Raw genomic sequence first — 15,132 nt, forward strand, 5'->3', positions numbered from 1 at the left:
ATTCCACGGGTCAGCCCTCCCTTGAGTCCGATCTCCATATCGACTCCAAGTGTGCCTCCATTTGAGTTGCTTTAGGTTGCTCCCCCACTTGATCTCGCAATGCATCCACCCATGCATTCTCTCGAGCGAGATCATGTGACAACTCCTCGCTGCTTGCTCGGTCCATTGAGCTTCGTGGAGTTGTTGTTTGTGAGGTACTCCTCCTCAACATGTGAAGTCCGTCTCACATGATTCTCTCTCTGGAGAGCTGAGACTTATCCCTCCTGGATAACTGTCCCGTTGGAGCAACATCTCTGTTCGTTTCGGAGACCACCATCCCCTTGGACTACTCCGATCTGCTGAACAAACTGTGCATTGTTCTGCCTCTTGCAAACGCACTTGCTAGATTGCGCCTCTACGTCAATACAGCCACCGCTGCACCCCTCAAGGCCTAGCAACATGCTGAACTCGTTGCACACTTCAGCCTCCTCCGGACGTATCCTTCGCATGTCGAAGAGAAAGTTTCAATGCTCCATGGCGCCGAGTCTCGACCGCCTTGGGATGGCCACGAACAATCCATCGTCCGCATACAAGCCCATGCATGAGTACCGAATTCTTCGAGTTAGCAATTCCCCTCACCTCTGTGAGCTTTGCACAACTTTTTCGGTCGCTGAGCAACTCATTCCACTTTGCATGGTCTCGTCCTTTGCCAAGCGCCTCGCTTGCCTTGAGCACCATCAAGTAAAGTTGTCAACGTTGAGCCGTAGCTCAAACTCAGCCATCCCAACCTTTGTGCGCTCCAAATTCTTCCAAGCTTGCCTGTTCTTGTGGTGCCTCTTGCACGAAGGGTTGGCCATTCCTCTGAATGCCAATCTCAGATGCCCGCTCCTCTGAGCGACTCTTTTCCCTACATCTCCATGCCCGTTTTCCCTCAAACGGTCGCGCGTGTGCTAACTGCCCTCAACGCAGCCCCGCTAGGTCCCCCACGTTTGCATGTCAAGTGTTTCTATGAGTGCTTGCCCCGCTCTAATACCATAATGTCACGACCTTAGCTGGTTTTGCCTAAGACGTGCGGCACCCTCGCGCGTCCGTCCGCAAAGGTCAGCCTCCCCGAAGCCTCCCATTGTCCCTTAGGACCAACAAAAGATAGAACGGGTTAAAGAGAACGCCTCAATCGGGATCCATAAGCAAACATGTCCGAAAAACACTTCATAGACAATGCAAATTACAAACAGACTTTACAAGCTCTGAACAGTGGCACAACAAAGGGTAAAATGGTCCATTACAGACCGAAAAGCTCTCGAACGTGTCCACATGACACAACCTTTATTTACAAGCCTAAAGAGGCCACCAACCCAACTAACATGGGACTATTTAGCCTTCGGCCGCCCCTCTACCTGCTGTACAAGGCATGAACATGCCAAAAGACAACGGACAGACATAAGCATTACATCCAACATCTTGTTTAGAAGTTTGTCCGTTACACTATGGTGGGTAGAAACAGGCGTCTCCGATTGCGCCTGTGGTTGATCATCCTGAAGATTCTAGGACGGGATCGGTGAGTCATCTTCCGTTTCTTCGATGTTTTATTTCCTTTTCTTTGTTCTCTCTGAGAATTTCTTGAGATTTTCCTGTTCTTGGACGGCGATTTATCTGGTAATCCTGCTCGAGTCGATGGTTTTGTTTGGCCCTCGTGTGTCGAAGCATGAAATTTCTGAGAACCAAATCGGATTTGAGCTACTTGGTTTGAGATCGAGAATACTGTTGCATCATGATAAGCTTATGGGTTTGGAGGGTTATTTGGTTCGTATTTCTTTTACATGTTGCCGTGTCCATCTTTCACTGTCGATGCGGTAGGATTCCATCATACGGATCCCCATCGGGTATTGTCAGAACCAAGTATTTCTTCGGAGTCGATAACTCGTGCGATGATTGATCTTGGTTTAAAAAGGATCCAGGGGCGTGTCACAGGAGCCCCCCGCCATGGGCGGAGCCGAATCCTGATTAGGGGAGGCATGGAAATCCTAGATTCTTCATTTTTTTTCCCCCTCATTTTACTTGTGTTTTTCAATATATTCCATTTTGGCAGGATAGTATGCTTGATCTTGCTTTAAGCATGAAGCAAACTATATTGCATCGGCATGAGATTTCTATTCGATATGAAAACAAAATCACGTTATTCTGTTATTTAGGATTATTATGATGATGACTTATGGAACTTGTTTTTCTGTCACAAATATTAACTATTTTTTTATCGGTTGAATAGTTGCATTTTACTTTATTATTATTATTTTCATAATCATTTTATCTTTTATTGATTGCTTATTTTCTAAAATAAATTAGCATCACCTGTTTTTTTTTTTTTTTTACCAAAAGAAAGAAAGGAATTATATTAACCCAGAAACATTGCCATTACAACTATAGTCTGCTCCTTGGAGCTCAAAATGGCATGGAACTCAGGATGCCAATTATCAGACCATACATGACAGCATTTGGTGGACTTGGCAAACTGCGCAAGCCAATGCGCACTACCATTACCCTCTCTAAATATGTGTAAAACTTTCCAATCCCTAAATAGTTTCAGCATCTCCTTCACAGTTTTAACATAATTTGCAATACACCACGGTGGTGTTTCCTCTCCATTGAGGGTTTACGCGATTGCCAGCATCTCGTTCGTCCGACTATTGCATTGCTCCACAAATATTAAAAGCTCCATCTGCGTTTAGCTTGAACCATCCAATTTCAGGTCTACACTTCACCGCAATTTGATGTGCCTCCCTCCTATGTCCTTCAGTCGTTACATCTGATTTATTGTTCATTGTGTATGAAACGGCCCCGTACGTCATTGTAGAGTGACATGTACTTCTGTTATTAAAACAATATCATTTTTGGCTTTCCAAATTAGCCTAAAGCATTGGGCAACTAAAGATCTGCTTAAGGCAATGGACAATTAAAGATCTAAGGACCAAATTAGGATGCTTAAGTAAGTCACTTCTTTTCCCAAAATAAGAGAATTGATATCCAACTCATCGCCATGGCCCACACCCTTCTAGCAAACGGACAAGAAGACATGATTTTGACTATCGCAACTGTCATTACAAACAATGTTTTTAATTTACATATCGGTCTATTAGTTTGGCAAATCTCATAGTCCCACATCGAAAAAATCAGGCTTATTATCTCCTATTGGAACTATAAATAAGGGTCTGGGCTTTGAAGTCAGATGCATCACAAGAAAACCTAATTGTTTGCTTTAGACTTTTCTTGTCTAGTAATTTTTGATGTTTTATGGCCTAGGAATATCTTCCTAAGGCATTTGTAATACTCCCTTTTTTATAATAGTGATTTGCTCCTTTTTCGTCCATGGATGTTGATTGAACCACGTAAATCTGATGTTCTTGTCGCTTTTATTTTTTTCGCTTTATTGTCTTTATTAGGTTGTCAAAATTACCCTTTGGTAAATTTTTTATGATTAGCTTTAACAAACTGGTATCAGAGCTTGATTTCGAGATCTTTTGGCAACGATGACAATAACAAAGATCATTGTCGAGAAATTCGATAGAAATGTCAACTTCGGCATGTAGCAACTCAAGATGGAGGCCATTCTAGTTCAAGACGGAGTTGATTTGGCACTACAGGGAGCTGAAAACATTTCAGATGGTACGTCAAAGGAAGATCTTACGGGTATGGATAAGAAGACTTGATCCAGTATTATTCTAAATCTCTTTGACGATGTTTTATGGGAGGTAGCTACGGAGACTACGGCTAAGAGCATGTGGGATAAGCTTAAAGCTTTGTATATGAAGAGGACAGTAGAGAATCGTCTCTACTTAAAGCAGAGTTTGTATATGCTTCGGATGATTGAAGGTACATCTATACTCTCGCATCTTGATAAGTTTGATTCTTTGGTTATGGATTTGGAGAATATAGATGTAAAAATTGATGATGAGGATAAGGCATCGTTACTTTTGTGTTCTCTTCCCCAATCTTTTAAGTATTTTCGTGATACTATAATTTATGGAAAAGAAATAATTTCGTATCAAGAAATTAAATCTGCACTAAAATCTAGGGAGCAGATAGACAGAGATATCACTGGGGAAAGTAGAGGGAATCTGAGGGTCTGGTTGTTAGGGGTGGAATGGATAAAAGAGAATTTGACAATAGTAGATCTAAATCCAGATATAGAAATTTGAAATGCAGATATTGTCATAAAATGGGGCACATTAAAGTTGATTACTTTAAATTGAAAAATAAATTAAAGCAAAAGGAAAAAATTATTGAGAAAACTACTGAGCCTGCTGAAGCTAGTGTAGCAGCTGATGAGAATGATGAAAATATTAATATTTTTTTTGCTACTGATGACAGGAAAATACTCGGTTGCAGTCTCGTCATCATCATTGTTTGATTCTGACATTACCAAATTATAGCATATGCGTTTGGGTCATATGAGCGAAAAAGGTTTGAGCACATTGAGCAAAAGGGGTCTACTTTGCGGGCAGAGTACTGGGCCATTAGATTTTTATGAACATTACATTTTTGGAAAGCAGAAAAGAGTCCGCTTCAATTCTCCGGTAGTTCACAAAACGAAAGGTACTCTTGACTATATTCATTCAATTCTCATGTTCATTGATGATTATTCCAAGAAAGTTTGGGTTTATTTTCTGAAGCATAAAAATGATGTTTTTCTAATCTTTAAACAATGTAAGGCTTTGATTGAGAAGCAAACAAGTAAACAGATTAAGCGGCTTCGAACAGATAATGCATAGAATTTTGTGAAAGTGACTTTGATGAATTCTGCAAAAATGAAGGAATTGTTCAGTATCGCATTATTAGGATGATGCCTCAGAGCAAAATGGTGTGGCCAAACGTATGAACATAACATTCTTAGATAGAGCAAGGTGTATGATATCAAATGCAAGGTTGACAAAGGACTTTTGGGCAGAGGCAATTAATATGGCCTGTTACGTTATCAACCGCGCTCCTTCTGTGGCACTTAACTTTAAAACTCTGGAGGAAGTGGTCAGGTACTATTGCTGATTATTCTGATTTAAAAATTTTTGGGTGTCCACCATACATGCATATAAATGAAAGAAAATTAGAGCTTCGAGCTAAGAAATGCATTTTTCTTGGGTATGCTTCTGGGGTGAAAGGATACAGATTATGGTGTTCTAATCTCAAATCCCCAAAATTTGTAATTAGTAGAGATTTTATTTTTGATGAATTGTCTATGTTATCTTCCAAAGAGAAATCTACTAGTTGTACAAATGATAGTGCGTAGAAGGGAGCTTGAGATTTATAGTTCAGATTCTTTTAAGTCGAACTCTTCTACTCAAAAAATGCTAGTAGATCGTCCCGAGTCTACTGACGCAGATGATCCAGAGGAAGAGCAATATTCGATAGCCAAGGATAGACCACGGAGAAATATTCGATCACCACAAAGATATGCAAATTTGGTTGCATATGCTTTGTCTGTTGCATAAGAAACAAGTGAAGTTGGTGAGCCTACTTCCTACTCATATGCAGTTTCTTATGATAATTTCGCTAAGTGGTTGATTGCGATGAATGAAGAAATTGAATCTCTCCATCGGAATAGAACTTGGGATCTTGTGAAGCTGCCTTCGGGTAAGAAAATTATTGGATGCAAATGGGATACTATTGCTGAGGGAAAAGTCTTTGTTAAAAAAATTTATACAAAGGACAACCCAGTTGATATGCTTATAAAGCCTCTTTCGGTTTATAAGTTTAAGCAGTGGTGTTCATTGTTAGTGATTGCCGGTTGGGGCTTTTATGAAGAAGATGGAGCAAATTTTGTTGGGACATGCCAAAGTGGAGATTTGTTAGTTTGGCAAGTCCCATAGAAAATCAGGCTTGTTATCTCCTATTGAAACTATAAATAAGGGTCTGAGCTTTGAAGTCCAACAAGAAAACCTAATTGTTTGTTTTAGGCTTTTCTTGTCCAGTAATTTTCGGTCCCACTTCTAAAAGGTAAATTAAATCAAAACAAAGAATACCTTTTCATCACGAGGAGATGTAGTTATTTTGTTAATTGAGATTTTTTTTCACTCTTTTTTATTGGTTAATAAATTTGACTTTATTATTATTTTGAATATTATTATTATTTTCATATACAATCATTAGAATCAACCATGAATATTATTATTATTATGAATATTATTATTAAAGCATATATTTGTAAAATATGTATGTTATGCTAAATAACTTAATTCCTCAGCATAAGTTATTTAAAACTAGAATTAAGTTATTTAAAAACTCTCCTCAGCATATTTCTGTCGTTAAAAATAACTTTTACCGCCTCAAGGATTTTCTAGTTGGAGGATCAAAAGGAAATTTGAAAGGAAGCTGGGGACGAAAAGAAGAAAGGGAAATGACTGGCCTTCAGAAGTGTCGAAGCACCCGTCAGAACAAAGAAACCTAACACGTGCAACTTCATTGGCAAAGTGTCGAAGCACCCGTCAGAAAAAGAAAAAGAATGAATTATTTGCCAGATTAGCGTGTTTGACAACATTGTTTTTTATCTTCGTTTACTTATTAATAAAAAAGGAGTGAATTATTCAGTTCTTTGTGCAGTCGTAGTCGTATGTGCAAATGTAAATAAGTTTATAAGAAATTGACGACTCCATTTGTGACACGGACATTTAACACTAACATCACAATTTTAGGAATTTCAGATATCAAAATCAAAGCACTCAATGCTTTTGTGTATGCATGTGTGTGACACTGTGAAACCAAAAACTTGTAAGTATCTGATGGCTTATGTGAAGTATCCCAATCGATACAAATACACACGTATGTATGAATGTATATACATATACATATAAAATCAAACTTGGATTTAGATGAATCCCCCACAATCAAAAGGATATATATATATATATATATATATATATATATATATATATATATATATATATATATATATATATATATATATATATATATATATATATATATATATATATATATATATATATATAACATCAAAATTTTAGGAGATTCGAAGACCAAAATTCAAATGCTCACACAATTCTGAAATAATTGCAACATTCCGAAGAAAATGAAAATGGCAGAATCATAGAATGAGAGTGTGTGCAAGAAAAATGAATGCTATGCGACACCGTGAAACAAGCTGTAAGAACATGACCATGAAACCTAAAACTCTTCACACTGAATCTTAAATTTTAACCGTGGATAGTTTTCTATTCTCAGTAAGAAAAATAAAACCTAGGCCGGCCTCCCAATTGACCCGGATAGCCCAATTGACCATAAATGAGGACTTACATATTGGTCTCCCTAAAAGACAAGTCTGCTACTGAAATTAATGTGGTCAAAGTCTTGAATTTTGGAGTAGTAAAATTATTCAATTATTCAAGTATGCAATTATTCAAGTATGTTGCAAAGGAGCAATCCCCTTAAATTGGTGAAAAAGGTTGGTAGGACTCATTCGTTTAGGGTATTATTAACCCTATCCCACAGTGATATATGTTGGACATGATGATTGTGCAATATAATTATTAAGATAATTCCACAGAACCACAAGGAACTAACTACACCAAAGCTCTCAAGAAAATAGTTGCCACTGGTTTTCTAGCTCCAACCTATACGACCAGATGCCCAAAGTATCGAGAAACATGATTTGATTCGGATTCAACTAAGACCAAAATTTAGAAGCAAATTCACATTAATAAAAAAAATTATGGAGACCAAGAAAACAGGAAAAATTCCATAAGACTGCATGACAGGGGAATAGGATGGAGACTAGAAATTTAGATCGGATTAAATTCGGCACAAATCATTTACTTGTTACCTTGAAAGTATTCATGACAGTTAAAGAATTGGTCGAAAAAGATGTATCCTATTGCCTGCAAAGTCTTATTAATGAATTTAGCATAGTTGACAGAAGCACCATGAACGTACCTGAAATGAGGTCTCATTGATTGGTTCCAGAGGCCCATGGAAGATCATACCAATTGGCATGTAAGCATCTCCCAAGCAAACAGTACTTGTGTGCAAAAACTAGTACATTTATATCTTAGATGGTTTAAGAGATAATCTGTGAGACTATTATAAAGAATTTGTATTTGTCTATGATTAAAATAACTTCACCTGAAACAAAAGAGATTATGATGTCAGGAATATGTTCAAAGAAGATTTAAAGGTTCACCATTAATAGTGCAAAAGGATAAGTAGACCTTAAAAGGAAACACTAAAAAGAACAAAATTAGATTTAATGATTCTTCATTGACTAGTAAAATTCTCTCAATCGAACAAGTCAATCACAATATATTAATGGCACTAGTTGGCGATCTTGCTTCTTCATCTACCTTAACGAAGTTTTATTGATCATCTCTCTATACATGAACCTGAGATCACAAACATTTTTATCAACCTAGAGGCCCAAAACGATGTCATTGTTTGAGTTGCTTATGGATCATGCAAGGAATTAGATACAATCTAGTCTGGAAGATTGGCAAGGAAGGAGATCAATGCATTAGGACCTGCTGCAATCTAAATTCTTAAACCTAGCTTAATCTTGGTAGGTTAAAGAATTACATAATTTTGGACCGATCCACCTATAGTTTCAAAATGTGGATCTACATGCAACATTGCAGGTTGGATCAGAGTCATGTTCTAGATTATAACAAGTTCAGATAAAGATTCAAGAATTGTACCCTGATAAGATAAAGAGATCCAAAACTAGGATCTGTGCTTGAGATTTCAGATCAGGCTTCAGAACGTCAGGCTCCATTAACATCCTTGATCCAAATTCAGAAGTTGCCTCACAACCTCGTTCAATCTACATCTGTCATGGAGAAAGGGGAAAGTTAGTGAGATATAACATGATCTTTCATTTTGGGAATCAAAATGAATTCATCTCATAAAATTGCATACATGTAGGTAGAATAAATCTATACTCAAACAAGATCCTAAAGATAGATTTGCCTCCATTGAGATCCAAGATTAAGAGATCCAAAAGTAGGATCTGTAGGCTTCAGATTATCAGGCACCATCAACATCCTTAATCCAAATTCAGAAGTTGCCTCACATATTCGGTAGATCTACATTTGTCGTGGAGAAAAGGGAATGTTAGTGACATATAAAATGCTCTTGCATTTTGGGAATCAAATGAATCCATCTTAAAGAAATTGCATATACGCAGGTAGAACAAATATATTATCAAACAAGATCCTAAAGATAGATTTGCCTCAATTGAGGAGTATTACCACATTGTTTTGCGAGATTAATACAGCTCCCTCCTCATGAAGATACTACTCACCGCCATCGAGTTAAGAGCAGGAAAGAAGAGAATTCTGTGGTATGCAACTAAGACAAGGATCCACAATTGTTTAATCTGTCTCAATCAGATGCTATGCATGTTCTCCATGGCGAATGGAGGAGGGATCATGTAGACCAAAAGAGAAATTCTTGGTCCATCATATCCATGATAGATCAGTCCAATCAAAAAAGGCAATAATTTTCTGAAATAATGGACTTATTAATTGAATGTAAAGAAATTTAGAGATTTGACTTGTGTAGAGAAAAGGAATTTCTGGTCTTATATTTATCCCAACAATCTAAATTAAGATCTAAGACACTAATTTAATCCAATTCAGGTTATCCCAAACAATGTAAAGATGACATACTCATTTCTTGACAAGGTTTGATTTCCGTATACCACAAAAACTCATAACCTAACACACTTTGTGTAGAGAAAAGGAATATCTGGTCTCATATTTATGCCAACAATCTAAATTAAGATCTAAGACACTAATTTAATCCATTCCATATTATCCCAAACATGTAAAGATGACATACTGATTTCTTGACAAGGTTTGATTTCCGTATACCACCAAAACTCATAACCTATCACACTTTGTGCAGAGAAAAGGAATTTGTGGTCTTATATTTACACTAACAATCTAAATTAAGATCTAAGACACTAATTTAATCCATTCCATGTTATTCCAAACATGTAATCATGACATACTTATTTCTTGACAAGGTTTGATTTCCGTATACCACCAAAACTCATAACCTAACACACCTTGATCTATTAAGACAAACCAGATATAGTTTATGTGCCCACCTGAAAATGATGTGTTTGACAGAGTGAATCTGTATTGATACGGAGCAATGGTATCAGTCATTTCTTTCTTTCTCTCTTTCTCTCTGTTACTATTTCTTTAACTGCGTCTGCAATACTCCATTCTCCTTTTTTCGGTGACTTGCAAAAATTCAGATATCTACAATTAATCGTTAGTTTCGAAGTTCTTTCAATGTTATGGCCAAAAGGTTATACCTATAGGAAGTGCGATCGATGACCGAAAAAGAGAAGAGGGGACGAAAGAGAACCAAACTCGAACCCACGGTGTACCAAGTCATGATCATCACCAAAACAAACGAATTCGGCAACATGGTGATCTCGGATACACCGGATCGTAAGCATTCCAAGAGTTCCAGGAGCTAAACCCAGAAAAGGTACCAAAGAAGTACAAAATCCCAGGCGGCTGTGAACATGCGCAAACCACAGATTGCAGCAGCTTTCACGACGAAGTGCTGCCAATCCCCATCTCTCTCCCTCGCCAAAGATGCGACGAACCGAAAACCAAGATCCACCCGATCTCCCTTCCCCACAACGCTCAAAGAAACCAAAACGAATCGACCAACCACCACGCATCAAAAATCAAGAAACCACAACGCACAAGGAAACCAAAAAAGAATCGAGAAGAAAGGGTCGAACCTGGGCGCTCCGACCCAGCTTCGACAAGGCACGAGAGTGTCCAACCTCCCTCCGGCATCGATCTTGGTTTTGGCTGGATCCGCGTCCCAGGAGCCATTGAAGGAGACACCCATCGGCCCCCGCTTCCCTCCTCCTCCTCCTCCTCCGCCTTCTCTACCAGAACCATCGATCTACGCTGCGACGATCGAAGACCTACACGCCCCGCTTGGGATCCCATCGATCTCCCTTTCGACTCCCAATTCGTCGTCTCACTTCTCTCCGTCCCAACCGCCTCGATCACTTCTTTGGGTTGTTTTCACATACTTATATCTGTAAACGTTAAACAATAACATATTTGCCATTGCAAATACGACGATTTTTAAAGTAATTACTCATATTTTTAATTTTAAATTAATATATTTATTTTACTTCTATCCAAACAGTATCGCTGATTTAAAAATATATCCAAACTATCGTTTATTTACAGTATTTTTTGATTTAAATATATTTTTAATCTTATCCGGACTAACTATAAAGCCTAAAACTATGCTATTGAAATGATATATGAATAATAATTATTATTAAAAGTTATTATTTTTTAATGACATTTATAGTGTTTTCAATATATTAATATAACATCATAGATATTATTTAAAAATATTATAAATGAGTGAAAAAAAAACCTGTGGGCACTCTCTCTTCTTTCTTCTCTCTCTCTCTCTCTCTCTCTCTCTCTCTCTCTCTCTCTCTCTCTCTCTCTCTGTATTGAATAAGTAGGTAGGTATTTCAGTCCCCGTTTTAATATAAAGGTTATTAGCAATAAATTTATTCATGAGTGAAAGTAATTATAAGTCTTTATATTTCTCAAAGTATGGAGTCACCCATAAGTAAACAAAATAATAATAATGGCTACTCATTGATTTGCCTGTGAATATTTTGATTCCTTTTGATGTGAATGGGATATAGCTTTTCATCTTAGTTAGTAAATTTTATATTTAAAAAAAATAAATTAATATTTTTAAATATTTAGGATCGATTATATAAATATTTTTCATATTTTTATATCATTATGTATGATTGGAACTCGTTTCATCCTAATGTGGCATCTAATAGAGTGGCAAAATCAATAATAACACCTAATAAAATATGAAAATTTGGCATCAATTTCTTTTTTTATTTTTTATTTACTTTATTCTTATCTTAAACCCTATATATTAAATTTGTGGGCTCCACTTACGAACACACCCCCCTATGCTACAAAACAAGCTGTGGCCTAAACAACATTCCCATATCAATACTATTGATTTTTTTTTTTACTTTTTATCGTGATTCAAGAAGAAAATAATTTTTATAGTAAGTATGATTTAGTGATACCTTAAACAAGTTAGAATATAGTTGTTGGATCTAAATATATAATTTGCACAATGATTTCAACTTTTTTTGTTTAAACATATGATATCGATACAATTACTGTTTGTAGTCTATATTTTAACATCAGCATTACCAAATATTACTCAATCAAAATTGACATACTTATTCTATCTCAAATATTTCTTCGTTCGTATGTATGTATAAACACCCGTAACGTCATACAAAAAATTTAAAAATATAATAAATCTTGTATTTGAGAATACAAGATACATAAAAATAATTAATAATATATTTTAAACACCTCCTCTCATGAGTAAATCGATTAGGCTTGATGTATGAATGAAACCTAAGTGTCTGCATATGGTATAAGTTAATAATTCATGTAAGTTAGAACCACCTTGTAACCATCATTAATATATTATCATAATAAATTAAGTTTGATGTCATTGCACACCTAGAAACAGGCATGAACTTTGCCATCTTACTACAAATTGGCACCTTAAATACGCACATAATGCATACAGTCCTCGATTCGTAGATTGCCATTTAGATATCTGATGCTTGGTGCTTCGACTAAAACAAGATTGACGACTAAATTAATCGTCCAAAGCACGTTAGATTTAGATCCGTAATCGACCATAACCTAACGTCGACAGCAACATAATATAATATATATGCTACACCTACCCATGCAACCTAATGAAAATTAGCCAAATTGCATTAAATTAAGCTAACAACCAGCCCACATCACAAAGGCCATGAAACATTTGCGCTGGCGAAGAAAGAGGAAGAGAGAGGTTTGTTTGCATGCAGTGACTTGTCACTGTCCCTCCACCGTAGCCCAGCGGCAGATAAGAGGAGGAGGTGAGGCATGCAGCCGAGGGAATGCTTCACGTGTATCAGTAGGAAGGAGAAATGGATCTTTCTGTGCATGGTTAAACATCCTTTTCCGTGGAAAGCTTGCGTATCCGTCCAAAGTCGACCGTCTTCCATGTTTACCGATGTGTATGATCACTGCTTCCGATGCTGCAGCTTGGGATTAATCAAGGTGGAACAGTTGTGTGGATGCCATCGCCATGTCAGATCCAGCTGGCTAATCCACCAAGATTTATTTCTCTGTCAAGGTAGGTGCTCCTGCAGCTAAAGTAGATCTGGGATTAAGATCTACCTGCGCACCACAGTGGCCTCCACATGGTGTGTAATTCTAGCTTCTACTTCTACCCCCTCTCCTGTCATCATCATCATCATCTTCTTCTTCTTCTTTTCTTTAGCTGATCTCACACATGACTTGGTTCTCCTTAGAGTTTGAAGAAAAGTAAGAAAGACATGATATATCTTCAAAGTCTGGCACAGTCACATGAGCAGCAAAAGCTAAAGAAAATACAACCACTTGTGAAAAGAGAATACCTAAGATCTGATCCATGGATAAGATCTACATGAAGGGTTCACTGAGGCAAGAAATCATACTTTGCTCCAGAGAGAGAGAGAGAGGGGGAGAAGTACGGGGGACGACAGTGTGAGTTGGGTCGGGAGGACACATCCAATGGTGGACACTGTGCAGCTTCTGACGTCTGAGCTGCTCCGTGAATGATTGCGAGACTTTTTCCGTGCAGTTGCAGTAACATGGTGGGACCCGCGGTGGTCACCATCTTTAGCTACAGTTTTAACCAGCGGGGTTGGGTTGACCCACCGTCGATGATATCTACACCCATCACCTTCACAGTCCCACGAAGCCCCTGAGCCATTCATCGACCGCCATTAATCGATAGCTTAAGGTTGAAGCCTGCGTTGCAGATCTTGATGCCCTCCTTGGAGGGAGGAGTAAAGCAACAGATCCCTAGGGGAAGGAGAAACAAGATTTTCCAAGTTGATGGGATTTGCAAGAGCTAAAACCATGGAAACGGAGGGTGAGATGTCCTTTTGTGTTATTTACTTAAAGGAGAAGAACTACCGAATAATCTGCAGTCGACGACGAAGTATTTGATGAGATGTCCTTTTGTGTTATTTACTTGGTAATTAAATTACAAAGTAAGTAGATTTAAGCCACACAGGGATGCATCATGACGACGAGTTAACGGGCACAGACATTATGATGTGGCCATGATGCATTCCTATTGGTCGAGTGAGAGGAAAACTACGTTATCCTCTTCTTCGTTTGCTTGTTAACTACTCCTCCATGGGCAAGATGATCCTTTTTTATGTGACGGTGGAGCCCACGGCCACACCGTCCGTCCATGGGGTTGAGGGGGAAATGGATAAGATCAACACGGTTACTGACTCATTACGGCTCCCCCCAATAAAGAATTAGAGGTGTGACGACAAATTCTTAGGGAAAAGTTTTCCCGATAGTATCTTTTCTTTTTATTATTTTCTAAAAACAATCTCACCTTTTATATTGAATAATTTATATGATGATTCGATTCACCGTCAAAATTCATGGTTAATTTTTTTTAAAAATATATAATTATATTTTAAATTACTGTGTAATTTTTCAATTAGTCGTCGAAGAATAATAATGTGCCCAAAAAAATGTTCTTTTTCTATGTTAGTTATAACATATTTAAATACAACTTTGGAGAAGTAATAAAATTTCTATGTTAGTTATAAGTTTTTCTACTTGATCATTTGCAAAATTCGTGGGTTAATTCGTGCCTGTCTCAACCCGGTGGATTCGAATCGCAAACTCCAAAAATGGGTCGATAAATAGAAATTATTATTTTAAGCCAATCGAGAAATCTCGGTCCACCTACGCGCGGGTCCCACCCGACCCCACCGGTCCAATGTCATCCGCCTACACTTGCTTGCTTATCCATCTCTAATAATTTATTCGCTCGATGCCGGCGCGGTTTAGTTACCTAATCCCCGGCGGGGCCCACTCGCTTTATCGGATCGACGGAGCAGTGAAAGGCTAATTACCCCCGCCAGCGTCGGTGCCACGTGTCGTCCTAACGTGCTCGCGGTGCCTTGTATTCGGGACGTCCGTTGCGTCACGTGCTTCGTTCGTGGCCGTCCACCTAACCCCCTCGTCTTTTTCCCCTCCCCCT

General features: G+C 37.9%; 1 long non-coding RNA gene across 1 annotated transcript; it reads right to left on the reverse strand.

Moving 5' to 3' along the window:
* Window positions 1-7,846: 7,846 nt before the first annotated feature.
* Window positions 7,847-11,004, reverse strand: LOC135631760 (uncharacterized). Its single transcript, XR_010494498.1, has 3 exons — window positions 10,739-11,004; window positions 8,890-9,056; window positions 7,847-8,800 (listed from the first exon to the last, which is right to left on the reverse strand). It is a non-coding gene; the product is annotated as an uncharacterized LOC135631760 (long non-coding RNA).
* Between the last annotated feature and the right edge of the window lie 4,128 nt (window positions 11,005-15,132).

Source organism: Musa acuminata, chromosome BXJ3-2 (assembly GCF_036884655.1).
Source record: "Musa acuminata AAA Group cultivar baxijiao chromosome BXJ3-2, Cavendish_Baxijiao_AAA, whole genome shotgun sequence".
In the NCBI taxonomy this organism is placed as follows: Eukaryota; Viridiplantae; Streptophyta; class Magnoliopsida; order Zingiberales; family Musaceae; genus Musa; species Musa acuminata.